General features: G+C 42.8%; 1 protein-coding gene and 1 long non-coding RNA gene across 2 annotated transcripts in view; one reads left to right on the forward strand and one right to left on the reverse strand.

Annotated features, from left to right (window-relative positions):
• The window catches only part of LOC126251539 (UPF0489 protein C5orf22 homolog), a 503,866-nt gene that overhangs the window by 485,676 nt on the left and 1,591 nt on the right, over window positions 1-16,599 (reverse strand). The window lies entirely within an intron of this gene.
• The window catches only part of LOC126251540 (uncharacterized), a 348,761-nt gene continuing 341,579 nt past the window's right edge, over window positions 9,418-16,599 (forward strand). Inside the window, exon 1 of the long non-coding RNA XR_007545753.1 lies at window positions 9,418-9,492. This is a non-coding gene — a long non-coding RNA (uncharacterized LOC126251540). The remainder of the gene's footprint in view (window positions 9,493-16,599) is intronic.

Raw genomic sequence — 16,599 nt, forward strand, 5'->3', positions numbered from 1 at the left:
AAATCAGTATACCGTTTTTTTTTCTCCTGTGAAGATGGTTGTTATTAATGAAACCGGTAGATAATAAATACACACCTCGACAGCTGACGGCAGAGATATGCTTTTTTTCGAAATTTTTTGTTAATTTGTATCCCATGTTCACAGTCGTGGTACACACTATAAAACCAACATTGCAGTAAGGTCAACCGTAGGGTAACACTAGAGTAGCAAAAACCAGTAATTAATTATTTGAATAAAAAAGATTTTAACATAACACGTTTTAAATCAGACTACAACGTACAAAATAATTTCTCCCACCACCAAACAGATTTCTAACCCCCACACATAGCTGAAAATTTGTGCTTGTGAACTTTTAATAGTTATGACAATGCTTAAACAAAAAACGTATGGTACATACCATACATAATAGAGACATCAATAGTTCACCTTCTATCTATTAGCTGTTGCATGCGACTCACATTTTACCTTGTAAATCTTACAACTGTTTCCATACACATTAAAAATCGACAAGTGCAAATTTTCAGGGCTCTCTGTATACTGTTATGAATCTGTACGGGTCTACAAGAAATTATTTTATACCTTTTAGTGAATTTAAAAACGTGATATATTAAGAAGTTACTTTCATTTAAATAATCATTTTCTGATTTTTAGTCTTGTGTGCGAACTTTCGTGTTGTATTTTAATCATTTTGACGAAATTATATATTTCATTAAAATAATTATGGCATACTTTGCTCAACGACGTCTATGTCGCATACATTGCAAGCATCTCCTCTTTACCTCCCTCTTTGCTTCGCCGTGACCGTGTGCTCACATACCGCCTGGAACGCCTGATACTTCCCACACGACACACCAGTCCTGTAGGATAGCCAAGCTGTCAGGCATTATCAATATTTATCACCCCCACCTCCACCCTTACCGAACACACCGACACAAAAGCGAGATTAATATTGAACATACCGACACGAAAGCGAGACAATATTACATTATCACTTCTGAGCAATGTTTAAAATTTCAAGTTTTTAGCTCATCGGTTAGTTTATTTAAAATCAATTGCTAAGTTTTACTGAACAGACAGACATGCCTAACAAGAACGTATTACAATGGCGCAGCACGTTAACAGAATGGAGTTTTCACACGGTAATTCGTTATTGGCAGTAGTGGAAACTGCCTGGCCAATGCAGATGACTTCTTCGGCTGTCTGTCTGGCTTGACACGACTGTAATATTTCTGCTGCTGCCACAAGGAGTTACCATGCGATGACTATCAATGTGCTGTGCAGCTTCGTTCTGTCTCCTCTAGTGGTGTACCGCATTACTGTTGAACAGGCATTTCGTTGGGTACGACGACTACAGTTATATAACCTATCAAAATATTATTTTAGTTCTTCGGTGTGATAACTAAATCTTTATGATCACCCTGCGTACTACATCATTTACAACGTCATCTTAATTAAATATCTTCAACATTTCGCACTTGTGGCTGCCGCATCGCGGTCGCGAAGTGGGGCCGAGGCAGTACCAGATAAGTTTTATATTATGACGATAATTTATGGATTTGTAGTTTCAGCTTGACGATGTCCACTGTGGAAAAACGGTAGTTACTGTTATTCTGAAGAAGGTTGGGTTATCCCGACTGAAACCTAGGTAAATTCTAGGCAAACATTGCAACTGGGGATGTTAATAATTAAAATTAATCATCTTAATTAACTCTCTCCGTCGCGACGCTCTGGTTTTCTGAGCTGAAAATCCGCAGAGGTAACCTAGAACACCAATTTATCTCAGAATATGGTGTAGGCAGCCGATAGTAGTATCTTGTTTGAAGCGGTAAACAATTTCTAACAGCTTACACACTGACTTTCATAAACCGATAAGGTACTGTCTCAAGGACAAGACGTCATCATTGTTTATAGCGTATGGTAGTGACAGCTTGTAAAACAGCATAAATCAGATTCTTCATCTACAGCTATTCTTCGCCATTTAATATGACATTCATCGCAACAGTTGTGCAGTCTTGTGTTCACTGCTCCTACAGGAGCTGTTGGGGGTCGTACTCCTGGAGTCTTCAATGCTGATTCCTGCAAATTCTTTAATAGGCTGTTGTGGAGCTGCTGGCGTCTGTCTTCCGGAATCAGAGTCTGCGATTATACGTGCTTAAAATATTATTAGGAAGTATCAAGAATTTCTTTTCAAAATAATAGCGTTTGATGCTTCCTGCCACGATATTTACTCATTTAATTTACTTTACGCGTTTAATGTCTATTTCTTTATTTTTCTGTTTTAATACAAATGAGTACTAAAAACGGAAAAACTGGTAATCAAGAGTAAGTTTCTTCGCATCGGCACATTCAAAGTTCCTGAAGTAACTAGAACGATGCAGCAGGAATCACACAGTAAGCGACGCATTTAATCTGCGTGACTGTTAAGGTCCTATGTAACTTTTTTCAGAGGCAACAGAAGTCGGATATTGGAATTATTGACCGAATTTAAAATTTTTAAACGCTGTCACAATCTACTCATTAAGAGGTATAATCTTAAGTTAAGGGCTTAACACAGTACAACAAGTGTTACAGTTAGAAACTGTGAGTATGTCATGAGGAAGTGTAACTCGTGGCGCGCAAATTATGCAGACTATTTTTCATTCACAACATTAGAATGAGAGCACATAACAACTTCCAACAAACTTTATACGTAATGTCAAACGTTTACGAAACGTTGACACCTCCCACAAAATGATGGGCGCATGAGGACAATGGTTGGGCGCTATAAATATGGTAAAAATACGGATGGGCTAATGAGTCGTGGTTGACACAGGAACAAGGCGATGGAAGGTGGGGTTGCGAGGGGGGGGGGGTTAAGTACGTTGAAAACCGCATTAGGTGGGACACGGTGCCGCAAATAGGGCACAGCTCATACGAGTAGCTGATGTACTCATTGATCGATGTTTTATGTGTAACTATATGGGGTCCACGATATGCCCTCGAACGGGAGCACCTGTGTATAAAGTGCGCCAACCAAAAATAAAATGATTTTGCGCGGTTCCATTCTTGTTTCACAAGTGCAAACCCACACCTATTCCTTCATTATTGCTACATGTAACACAGCGATGAATTGTGTTGAAACTTCCCGGCAGATTAAAACTGTGTGCCGGACCGAGACTCGAACTCGGGACCTTTGCCTTTCGCGGGCTAGTGCTCTATCAACTGAGCTACCCAAGCACGACTCACGCCCCGTCCTCACAGCTTTACTTCTGCCAGTACCTCGTCTCCTACCTTCCAAACTTTACAGAAGCTCTCCTGCGAAACCTTGCACAACTGGCACTCCTGAAAGAAAGGATAATGCGGAGACATGGCTTAGCCACAGCCTGGGGGATGTTTTTAGAATGAATTTTTCACTCTACAGCGGAGTATGCGCTGATATGAAACTTCCTGGCAAATTAAAACTGTGTGCCGGACTGAGACTCGAACTCGGGACCTTTGCCTTTCATTCTAGATAAATTGTGTTGTCATACGTCCAAGTGAGTAGCAGTAAAATAAAACAAAAAGCGAGCTAGGTTAGAGAAAAATTACGATCCGTGTAAAAAATGACCCAAATTACGAAATAGCAACATAATCCCACATTGAGGCATTTGCCTACGAGATAATTAGTTCAAATGGCTCCAAGCACTATGGGACTTAACATCTGAGGTCATCAGTCCCCTAGAACTTAGAACTACTTAAACCTAACTAACCTAAGGACATCATACACATCCATGTCCGAGGCAGGATTCGAACCTGCAACCGTAGCAGTCGCGTGGTTCCGGACTGAAGCGCCTAGAACCGCTCTTCCACCGCGGCCGGCCAGATAATTAGTGATCGAATAAGCAGCTGGCTGGGATCTCATGCAACTGCACTGCTTAATGCTTCGAGTGGGGTCAGCAGTGTCTCTACGTCATATGTCCTTGGCAACAGTGTTACAGTTACAGTGAATTTTTTTATTATTGTTTAATAAAATAGTGGTTTAGCTTATATTATGTAATTTTATTTTCTCGTTGTATAAATAAACTAAGGCTAAACTATTTTGATCATACACGTCCGCCCCGATAGCTGAATGGTCAGCCCTGCGGTCTGTCACGCCAAGGGGTACGGGTTCGATTCCCGGCTGGGTCGGAGATTTTCTCCGCTCAGGGACTGGCTGTTGTGTTGTCCTCATTATCATTTCGTCATCATCAGTGGAAGGCAACGGGAAACCACAACTGGAATCACTTCCCTCGACGCTCGTGCGGTAGACCTCTCTGACGGGGCTTCCCCCACGACAAGACCTGCCGTAAGGCAGAACACAAAGTTACATATCCCGCTCGAGGGATATGTAACTATATAGGGCCCACGATACGTCTATTATATCGTCTGTTTGCCTACAGTACCACAGACACGTCCAGCAATTTCAGTAACACAACGTTCTTAAACTAAATCTGAAAGGTTTGAGTAAAACAATGATATGAGGGCTATTGTGTATTAGTAAGATAATAACAGAGTGCACTTTGTGTACGGAAGAGGTTGTTTACAATACGTTTTGCACTGCAATGCTGTTCACGTCTGTGGGGTCGAAGTCAGTTACAACGCAGCAAACGGAGCGTATACGAATGTTGTTTGATGTTGTTAATACGCACGTATGAAATATACAAGCAGCGTGATACTGAACATTGGGAATGATACAATAAGACATCCTTTATCGGAGGCAATCCCTTGGTGAGTAGCGAAAAGGGGTAATAAACATACATACGGAAATTCATGATTTTTATTCCGGTTATAATTTTATTTATATCATTCAACAGAATGTACTGTACATTCTAGTAGACAACATGGCGTTGTTCTTTGCCAGCATGTGGCACAGATACAGGCATTTTCAATATACCTTACATATCACCAGAGATCAGTGCAATCGCACGACCCCTTATGGACAAGGCGCATCTGCCTGATAACTACGTCTTCGCAGGAAGCGTGCCTTAAGCGGCGCGGTCATGTGGCTGTTACAGTGTGGTCTACTCAAGATCCATTCTCTAGTACCAAACAGCAGCGCATCGTCCATTGGAATGACGAATGAAACGGCCTCTGGGATGGAAACTATACTTTTCCGAACATACGCCCATTACACTTCATTCGTTCCTTAGTTCCTCACGGATCCTCTCTAAGGTCCATTTCACACGAGCGCCTTTTGGCCCGCATCTCGTGGTCGTGCGGTAGCGTTCTCGCTTCCCACGCCTGGGTTCCCGGGTTCGATTCCCGGCGGGGTCAGGGATTTTCTCTGCCTCGTGATGGCTGGGTGTTGTGTGCTGTCCTTAGGTTAGTTAGGTTTAAGTAGTTCTAAGTTCTAGGGGACTTATGACCACAGCAGTTGAGTCCCATCGTGCTCAGAGCCATTTGAACCATTTGAACGAGCGCCTTTTTGGTCAAAACAGACTACTAGCCGCGGGTGCGACTCACGTGCCTGTAAGTCAATTTGTCGCCAATCAAGTCGCGAGTAGCTTAGTAACGTAAGTGATCAGTTTAGTGTGCCGAATGCAGATGCTAAAATCTTGAGTAGGCTGCGCTTGCGCGTAAACGGGGCACGTTGTTGTGTCTGCTGACATCGGAGGTTAACGTATTCTCGCCGTTCTCATGTTATATTAATGGATATCGTGCTTTTATGTCTTCCTAGCCTTCAACTTATCGATTGGTCTGAAACTTCCTGGCAGATTAAAACTGTGTGCCCGACCGAGACTCGAACTCGGCACCTTTGCCTTTCGCGGGCAAGTGCTCTACCAACTGAGCTACCCAAGCACGACTCACGCCCCGTCCTCACAGCTTTACTTCTGCCAGCACTTGCCCGCGAAAGGCAAAGGTCCCGAGTTCGAGTCTCGGTCCGGCACTCAGTTTTAATCTGCCAGGAAGTTTCATATCAGCGCACACTCCGCTGTAGAGCGAAAATTTCATTCCATTGATTGGTCTGTTTTCTTAGTAAGGTAACATGAGAATTTGACGTATTTCCTTCTAGTTTTCTCCCCAAAGACAGAGCAAGTGCCTGAAAGCAAAAAGATATTTAGGTTTTACAATAACTGGTCGAAGAAAAGGTCTATCCTGGCATAAATAAAAACGTAAATACATGAAACATCTTTATAAAGTAAATGGTTCTAACAGTGTAAAAAAGAAAATCATTCAACGAAAAAAGGAATTTTTGAAGTTATTTGGCACTTTGAAAGGAAACAAAATTAATTAAGTAAAATGGCGCCATTTACTGCCTTCTAAATATTCTGTGGTGTCTTTGTATGCGTATATTTTTCGATCAAATAAATGTTGTTGTTTTCAAACGTTGGTCCGACACTTATCCTGCTATTTCACTTTCCAGAGTGGAGAATTTACCGCACGACCTTTGACAAGAACATCCAATGTGAATTTTATGTTGTCATTCATAAACTCCGTTGTCACTGACAGTTCATAAATTATGTTATTAAATTTCAACTTTTTGTAAGAAGCATTCATTAGGCTACTTTGGCGCTGAAATGTAAACAAACTTGTTACAGGGACAATACGCCAGGGGCGTTTTATTACACTCAGATGCCAAGAGTAGATAGGTAAGACACGGAAGTCGCTCGTGAAAAAGGACCTAAATGTGTAAATAATTTTAAAACCAGCGTAGGCTATCAGTTTTAGTACGCAAGATGGCTCTGTTGCACCATGTATATAAATCACATTACTGACAAGTTTCGGCCTTTGGCTATTTTCAGATTTGTAGCTTCGTAACGTGTGTGTCGCGTTTAAAATCTGTTTTGTGCTATGTGGGGGCAGACACAGCACGAGAGAGGTTTAAAATACGACACACACACATCACCAACACCATCAGTTTGAAAATGGCCACTGGCCGAAACTGACCAGTAATATGATTTTTACAGGGTGATGTCGTTTTATGCAACCCAAAATGTTATAGTTAGCCTTCATGAACCAAGGATGAGATTTTCACATTCTCTAGCTGGTCTCAGCCCGCACCCGTCAGCTTATCTAGTACTTTGTTCACGGCACACCCTCCTACCATTATAGTAATATTTACGACTTCACGAATTATTTAATTGACGACATTGACTGGCCTTACTATGCCATTGGCTCAGTGGAGTACCTAAAAATTCTTAAATTGACGATTGTGTAACTTTTACCAAACAATTTTGTGAATTTTAACAGCACAAAGTAAACGATTACAATGTCGTACTCGTGAGCCCTTCTGAGTACAGAGCTACTATGCTTATAAAGGTTAAGTTTCGATCGAATAGTAGACTTACTGGTGATTAGTTTTAGCGTAACGTTCACAAAAGTCATTTTTCGTTCATTACCCTCACCGCCATGTTTAAATTAATAATGATGACGAAGCTGTGTCTTTTTTTATTTAAACTAATAATCTTAAAGAAGCTGCAGACTATGTTGGTGTCGCAATAGACCACTCAACCAAGGACAAAAAAGGTCGAATGTTGGCAACAGTTCGTGTAGTTGGAAATTTTTGTACAGTGGTAGGAGGCAGTGCCACTAACAACATACTAGAAATTCTGAGTGGTGAGGGATGAGTGTGGGGTGGAAGTGCGTTTCAAGGTCACTTTTGTATGGTGGCTCCAACGATAACATATCCCAGTGCAAATTTAACTACATAAAATTTACTACAAACAGGTCCTGTTCATGTGTTCTGCAGGACTAACAGTTTGCGTGTAGCAAGCGAGAAATATGAAAAGTCATACGTATGGTTTATGAAGGCCAGCTATAACACTGCGGGTTGTGTGCAACGACAGCGGTAGGCTCAAATGGTTCAAATGGCTCTGAGCACTATCGGGCTCAACTTCTGAGGTCATCAGTCGCCTAGAACTTTGAACTACTTAAACCTAACTAACCTAAGGACATCACACACATCCATGCCCGAGGCAGAATTCGAACCTTCGACCGCAGCGGTTCTGCAGGACTAACAGTTTGCGTGTAGCAAGCGAGAAATATGAAAAGTCATACGTATGGTTTATGAAGGCCAGCTATAACACTGCGGGTTGTGTGCAACGACAGCGGTAGGCTCAAATGGTTCAAATGGCTCTGAGCACTATCGGGCTCAACTTCTGAGGTCATCAGTCGCCTAGAACTTTGAACTACTTAAACCTAACTAACCTAAGGACATCACACACATCCATGCCCGAGGCAGAATTCGAACCTTCGACCGCAGCGGTCGCGCGGTTCCAGACTGTAGCGCCTAGAACCGCTCGGCCAATCCGGCCGGCGACAGCGGTAGGGACAGGTGAATCATTCTGTATACATGGTGAAATGCAGGCATGTTGGATAATAAAGCTGACAGCCTACTGTGATTTTAAAATGGTTTCACCATCTAGAAGCTACAGCGAGGCTTTGGATCAGTAGACGAAGAAATTAATGGGCCGTAATTGTGTTTCAAATCATTCTGTACGCTACTGGCCACTATAACAGAACCTACAGTATGAGGAATCTGATAAGTGTGAACGCATGGGCGCTACGGGAGAGGGTGAGGCGGGGGAAAGAGCGGTGGTGGGCGGGGGGGAGGGGCTGAGCAAGGTGCTGCATTGTCCCCTCCTCCCCTTGGAAAAAATGATCTTCAAAAACTGAACTACACGTTGGCAAAAGTATCAGTTCAGTAAAAGTTTGAGAATAAGCGCGCCATACAGGAAATTACTTGTAGCAAGTGTAGCGTGAGCCAATCTCTAAACTATTTCCCCATTCACCCCGACCCTATCTCAGAACCTGGATACGCTGTTGGTAGGTGCAAGAGAGACGCGCTAAGTACTGCCCGAGAGTCCATGTCAGTGAGCAACTGAGGCTCGAGATGGCCGTTAACTGGCGAGGTCGCAGTAATGACTGGCCCGTGGCCACGCTTAGGGTGGCAGCGCGCTTCGAGGGAGGGTTGTGTGGGTGGGGGCGGGCGGAGGATTCAGGGGGTGGGTGGAGGGGGGAGGGGAGGGGGCACCACCGACGCCGCCAGCCGGCGCCGCCATGTTGGCGCCTGCGCCGTACCTACGGCCTCGCCGAGGGGGGTCCGCGCGACGCCCGCCAAACGGCCGGCTGGTATTTAAAACGTCTCGTGTTAACTAGGCCAGACCGAGCACCACCCCTAGGACACTGTGCGGCGCTTCGATGACCGGCTCCCTACAAGACAACGGGAAAGGGACAGCGCGGCGTCGCCGGCCCCGGGCGACGCCGACGCTAAGGGCGAGGACGCGCGCAAGCGCAGCCTGCTTCTTTTCTTCTTCTACTTCTTCCTCCTCCCCCGTCTTCCTCCTCCGCTCCCCCGTCCCCCGAGGCGCGTCGGTGTGCGCCTGTGTGCGTGTGTCGCCCCGTGTCGGTACGCACACGCCAGGCGCTGGCGCCCAGCGTCCCGACGCCCAGCGCCGCCGCCATTCCAGCGCCGTCCGCCCGCCGGGAAACTTCTTCCTCTTCCTGCTCTCTCCTCCGACCGGGGAGCCAATTGCGCGATGCGGCCCGTCCGAGGTGAGTCACTGTAGAAACAGAGCCACTACTCCCGCCCTTCGTTTTACTTGCTAGTTTGAACCCCGGCCTCGTCTTACCGTCGCAGTCACCGTGTCAGCAGCGAACGCCGTCACTCGCACCTACCGGCGAGCGGCAGCCCGGTTGCCGGCAACTGCACTGAGGCAAGGCCGCACGGGTCTCGCCCGCGCCTGCTCCACCCGGCGCTACTGTGTGACTGGCTGAAACTCACAGACCCCGCTCGTACGCTTTTCTGTATACCCACAAGCTTAAATACACGTTAATTTTCCAGTAATGTAACGAAATATCTCTGCCTCTTACTGAGCATAGGGAGAAACGTCCTACTCCTTGTTCGGAAACACTCTCCCTCTACCGCGTTAGCAGTCTTATATTTTAGAAGTAGGATTTCCTCTCTCAGATTTGTTTACCTGCGGTGTGTAGATGCAGATGAAGGGAGGCCGGCGTGCTGGCCCATTTGACCAGGGCACAGTGGCAGTACTGGAGCAGCGCGCCTCCGTGGCCGGCCACGTGGTGCCGGTCTAATGGGGGACGTGCAAATTAGCGGCGGGGCGGCGCGCATGCGCGTAGCCTCTTAACAGCAATTAGCGCGGGCGGCGCGGCGCTCCTGACCTCGGGCTCGGTCGGACCTCGCCAGTCTGCCGGCCGCAGCCGCAGGCGACGAGCTTCATTTGTCTCGCTACCTGCCGCGCCGCGCTCTCTGTAACTACGTTCGTGTCCACAGTCCATCTTGTGAAACCGCTCAACCAGACGACTTGCTACATTACATCCCGCAACATTCACGAGCGTTTCATACCTGCGACGCAAATGCCGCATATAGCCAAAAAAATTCCGTTATCAGTTGCTGGATGGACATATTGTAGCTGAATCGCAACATGTGGTGGCATAGACTTATTTAGTGGCCTGTAGGCGGTGTCATACTGCTTTAGGAAATATAGCTTTCGCTTGCTCTATTGCGTACTGCCTTTGCTGCTTTTCGTTGTTTTGGTATTTAGATAGAATAAGCAAGCCGCACTTATTATTTCTACGTGTTATATCAGAACGTAGAATTTCAGAAGTTGGCTGCTGTAGATTGCAAGCTTCACAAGTAACGCAGACTATAGTTAACTGCACTCTCTCTTTAACAGATTCATCTCCATATTCACTCCACACAATCTGACAAACTATTAAACATCTTTAATACTTCTTTGACAAGAGAACACACATTTTTTGCGTAATCCAGACGTACTACTTTCACAATCTGACGCTGCAACAGTTACCGACGACCATGAAGAAGCGCATCGTATTGCGTTTCTTGTTGTACTACATTATTTCTGACTGTTACTGACGCAATACATGTAATAAAAATACAAACGAGCCGCTGCCTACTCCTTGCGATACAATAACTTTTTAATTCTGGTATTTAAACCCTTCTTGCTGTGACGCTAATCAGATATTACTTACTACGGGCAGAATATAAATCTGTTTACTCCAATCCGTTTTTCATGTGTTTATGAGGCATCAATAGCTTGTTAATTATCAATTTCGTCTTTACTTCTCCGTGCATGCTAACGGTTGTGCATTAATTTGAAGTCGTATAGAGAACACTCCGCAAAACAAAAGTTACGTGGGTTCTTGAAAGTTCGCCGACGTAACAAAAAATAAATGGTTACATTAACAAAGATAAAAAAAATTGTTACATTAACAAAGATGAAGCTTCGCGGATATACTCCGTTAGTTACGACTAAACATTAAGACGTTAAGCGGCTGCAGAAGAGCGTTCGTTACTGGTTTCATTCACAAACACATTCCGAGCATTTCTCTTCCGTTCTTTAAACATTACTACACATTAGCAGCAGACTATATGGGCGAAAGCAGCATCAGAAGCTGTTACGGTTTGGTAATTTCGGATAAGGGTGGATAAGAACCTATCTTACCAACGCAGTTTGGTTTTTATTATACGAATCACGTCGCTTTTCGGCTTCTAATTCTTTACAACATTTTCACCATAGGAATTTCGGAAGTTCACTTTAAAGTATATCTAATTTTCTACATTATACAACCTGACGAATATTCTACTGCCTCTGCATAGATTGCATGTGTAGCACACAATAAGTATTTTTAGAAAGAAAACGAACAGTAAGACGTTTATTTTTTTACTATGGCGTAACTGCAACTAAAGTAAGTCCTATTGTTCATAATTTTGGTAATGGTGATGGGTATAGTTACTCGAATGTTAAAAACTTATCTACAGGCGCGTCATTACTAAATTGTATGAAGTCAGCTGTTTGTATACAGTAGGAAATACATACTCTTGCACCGAAAACATGTGAACTACAATGTAAAAACACAGGATTTGGCAAACATACAGCAGAACATTAGTTCCTTTTTCGGTGAGACATGTTTCCCTAGAACTTCCTAAATATGTTTAACCGAACATCGTATGGTTCTTTCGTTGAGACCATGTTTTATCTATTTCGCTTTCCTTGATGAAGCTATTCCACTGCCATCCATTAAGACGGAACATACACAAGCAAGTTAAGGTTAGTGAGAGATATACTACGGTGAGAAAGAGGGCCTAAAGAGGAATCACACCGTTATTACGACGTAACTTTATAACTGTGTCAATAATTTGTTCTCTTACAACTTTTAAATTGACGTTTTGGCTTTAATTAGTTTTATGCAGAGATCGCAGACATAGTACTTACAGTTGAATTTACTGATCCGACTTTCCTATATGCTGCCTTATTCGATGACAATTTTTTTTATTTAATTACTTCTTACTTCATATAATGAAAATTGCATTTGTGAATACTTTATCACTATTATCAATCAAAAATCTGTGTCACGAAATGCAGAATCGGCTGTGTAAGTTAAAACGACTGTTGTAACAGAATTTAGCACTCCAGCGCAACTTCGCTTTCTCATTTTCGGTTTCTGAGAATTTTGTTAAATTACGTTGTTATGCATTTCCTGAGGTAACCTAAATCGAATACAGGCTTTCAGGAAAAAGACGAACACCATGTTGAATTTCATTTGGTTTAGGTTTAGGTGAAGCATAAAATGGCTGAATAAGATGTATACACCAACTACAAAAATAACGCCAATGGAAATATCCGAAGACCAATAATATAACACAAAAAGGAAACTTGGCGTTTCTATCTTAGGCACCAAACAAAGCATATATTTTTTGACTCGGAAACTCGACTAGAAGAAAGGAATGGTATGCGGATGCAAAAGGAGGAGGATCATCATGTCCATTCGTTGTTTGTCTACAGTGTTCTAGTTCAGTTCCTCTTCAATGGAATGACAGTTTTGTTTCCTTGAAATTTTTTGCAGGACAATGAAATGTGTTCCGAGATGTTTAGTGATAAAAACTGTTTATGAACTGTTTGTCTTTGAAATATTCGGAAGAATAACAAATAACACATTCACGTGTCATGGTCTGTGTCTTGCTAGTCCCCGTGAGACACTTCAGTGCCTCTAGGGTAATACAAGTCAAACTGTACATTCAGCAACGAAAAGGAAAAAAAAAATCGATTTTGCAATCACTACAAATGAAAACGTGAGACGACATTATTATATATTATTTCAAATGTAGTTTTTTACATAAGAAATAAATTTTAAGTATAGATTGCTCCTTCTGTTTACAATACGATGAATAATGACGCGCCCAATTAGACGTTAACAAGAAGACTATGAACGGTGGGATACGGTGGGGCTGTTGACTGCTAGTTAATGCGTGATTTTCATGTGGTGTGTCAGGCTAAAACTAGCCTCTCTTGGTTCAAGATGTCATCATTGCCTGCTGCTCAGGTTACAGCCACACCGTTAAAACAGACATTTCAGTAACAAAACAATATTACTATGTCGCAAACAGTTTCACGACTACAAGGAAATAGTCTCTTGCAGTCTAAAGTGACTACCACGTAAACCACAGGTTTTCTTGCCAAGGGATGTCGTGTGATGAACTGTATGAACTGTTCAACTCAAAGAGATCTCTTATAAAACTACGGATAAACAACCTAAGCAATCGATTAAACATTTAATGTGTTACAACTAGTAAGGTCATACAAAATACCAAGGAGTAATAGTATAAAAATGTGAAGTGGAACGATCCGGGCAAATGGTAGGCTTAAATAATCTAATCTGTATTTCCTCCAAGGAATAGAATGCCTACATAACATTTATTCTGGAATACTGCTGGAATGTGAGAACTGTAGACTCTAATCGAGTACGACTAGTATAGTTCATCGAACGAATACGGGGCACGGGTTTATTTCACACGCGGGAAAGAGTTGCAGAATATCTAGAAAGAAAACTTAAACTTTTCACACATTAACAACGATATATTGCCAAAACACTCGTTAACTTATTTTGAGGATGATATCTACGAATATTCTTCAGCCTCCAGACATAGCTCGTGTAGACAAAATTGGACTCATACCACGCACAGATGCCTAGAAGTAGCCGTATTTCCTAAAATCCGTGTTATGAACGTGAGGATACCTTCGAAATACACTCAGTGATTTGCCAACTATAAGTAGAAACACAAATATGACTGATCCTTTGTTTCAGTTAGTTCCCTGTTTAAAGTTACAATCGAGCATGGTCCAAAGCTTACGCAGTGTGTTATGAAAATTCTCTCAACTGGTGACTAGGCAAGTTCCTATCTAGTTTTTTGCTGTTTCCTTCTCCGACAGACCTTAAAGTCCAGTCCAGATTAGAGGTCACGACAGAGAGAAATAGGAGATGTAGCATTTATGAGCTACCTCTGGTATTATCTACAGAAACCAGAGAATTTCTACGTCATGAGAGTAGTATCGAATTTTTCGAGAAATCAATGGCTTCCGAAATCTCAAGGAAGGAAGGAAGATTATTGTTTGACGTCTAGTCAACATAGAAGTCATCAGAGATGGAGCATCAGAGATGGAGCGCCACCTAGGAATGTTTCAAGGACAGTGAAGAAAACAGGCGGTGCCCTTTTGGAGGAATCATACCAGGATTTGCCTGGAGCGATTTAGGGGAATCATGGGAAACCAACATCTGGATAGGCGAACGCGGATTTGAAAAGTTGCCCCCCCGAATTCGAGTCCATTACGCCACCTAGCTCGCTTCCGAAATCTCTTGATTTTTATTTGCTTGGTACTACATTCTGAACAGAAACGTAGGTAAAATGGCAGTGGCGAACGTAAGAATGGCTGTCTTGCAGACACGGCGTCTTACAGAATCGACTACACTGTATGGCAGTTTTTCCAGATACACATGCTGCGTACTCTTGCGGCTCTCTCTGCAAGTAACATCAAGTTGCCATTCCGCCATTTGACGAGACAGGGCGGAACTCAATGTACAGCTTGGTGCGTGGCCGTTACTCGCCACAAAAAATGAAACCCGTGGGACACGGATGGTTACACGCGTGACTAACGTAGCGGCCATGACTGGCAGAACGGCTACTGGCGCCAGTTAACAGAGTGCAGTCGAAACGCGTCATGTCCACAGCGAAAGCTGCTTTGTGCTTCTCGTTAAATATTTACAAACGATCTGGATCATGTGGGACAGTTACGCCTTGTTGACAACGAATAATGTCCGTGCGACATTTTACATGTCCGCCATGCATGTTCTGGAAGCTCTATCAGAACAGAGTAATGTCGGCAACAAAAACAACGGGGAAATTTTCAATTGACGTAAGCAGGAAGAAATCTGTCGTATTTCTTACATGTCGTGTACACCAGACAATGTTGGTTAACCAAATAAACCCTCGATATTGATCGTATCCGACGGATTGCGACGCAGGTTTTTTCTACATTTCATCGAAAGAGACAAAAATCAATCGCTAGCCTTAGAAATGCAGTTAGCTGTCTCAAGTACACCAACAGATAATGATAACAAATCTCCTAAGTCGTAAAGACTAGTAGCTATAAAAATGACTTGAAACACGAGGGCAGGTATTTCAGTTTCTATAAAAATGGAAAAAAAAGAAATGTAGCAAATAATTTTTTCCATAAAGTTATTTATGGCTGCAGGTAACTACTGGACATTATTCAGCATAACCTGAAAGAACGGCGTAGAAGCTGCAACACGCAACGAGGGTTCAAATTGTAGCTCGCCCAAGCGAAGTATGTCTTGTAGAGACAGCGGCGAAGCAGGAATTATTTAAATGCTGCGAGTCTATTGCGTCTTTGTTCCTCATTTTTCCGTTTTTCTCCTCCAAAGAGAATAATAAAAATAACTTAAGTACCTTATTACATTTTCTATGATTACACAAATACGAGACAGCCAATATTTAGTTTCATTAACATCAAAAATAAGCTAGAGACCTGAGGAAGCAGGAAAAACAATGTGCTGACCCTTCTGCGCCATATGAAACGTCTACCAGACGTAGGTCGAAACACCATTATTCATATCTTTGAAGGCTTTCTTTTACTGTTTACATCTCGTATCTTGTATTTAACTAGTGAAGCCTTTATGAAGAACGCAAGTGTTATAAGATCACCGATGCTTATTCTTGGCATGCAGTGAAAGAATGACACCTGTAAGACTCTTGATAAAAAATTATCTCGGGAAAATCAGTCACACGGTGTATCTCTGTAATTATGAGGTGATTTCAGTTTATAACCAACTAAGAAGTTTCGTAGCTGTCTTTCTATTGCCTTTCCGAATACCTGAGTCGGAGATAAAATGCGCAACAGGCAGGCATCGTTATATGGATTTATTTATTGAAACACACATTTGCGTGTAACTTAACTAAGACGAAAGATGCACTTTTCGCGGACTGAACATATGCTATGCTTTTTCCCAACATTAAAACCATTCTTGTCGCATTATGCTCATGCATTTAACAGAAGCCTATGGTAAGATTTGAGGATTGATGAGTGTGGCTTGGAAGGCACGGAGGCAAGTGAAACGTGCGCTGCGAATGCAAGAGAATGAAAGTAACAAGATAATTCACTGAAGTGCATGTTCCGTGTCAGACGATAAATACTGATATCCATGTTTAAAATACTGTTATCTTTTGCCCATGCACGTTCCTAGTGAAACTTTTAAAAACAAAAACACACAGCAGTACCTCAGAAGATGGTGTTAGTAACAAGATAACGCAACATACAGAAGCTG

Source organism: Schistocerca nitens, chromosome 4, assembly GCF_023898315.1.
Source record: "Schistocerca nitens isolate TAMUIC-IGC-003100 chromosome 4, iqSchNite1.1, whole genome shotgun sequence".
NCBI lineage: Eukaryota > Metazoa > Arthropoda > Insecta > Orthoptera > Acrididae > Schistocerca > Schistocerca nitens.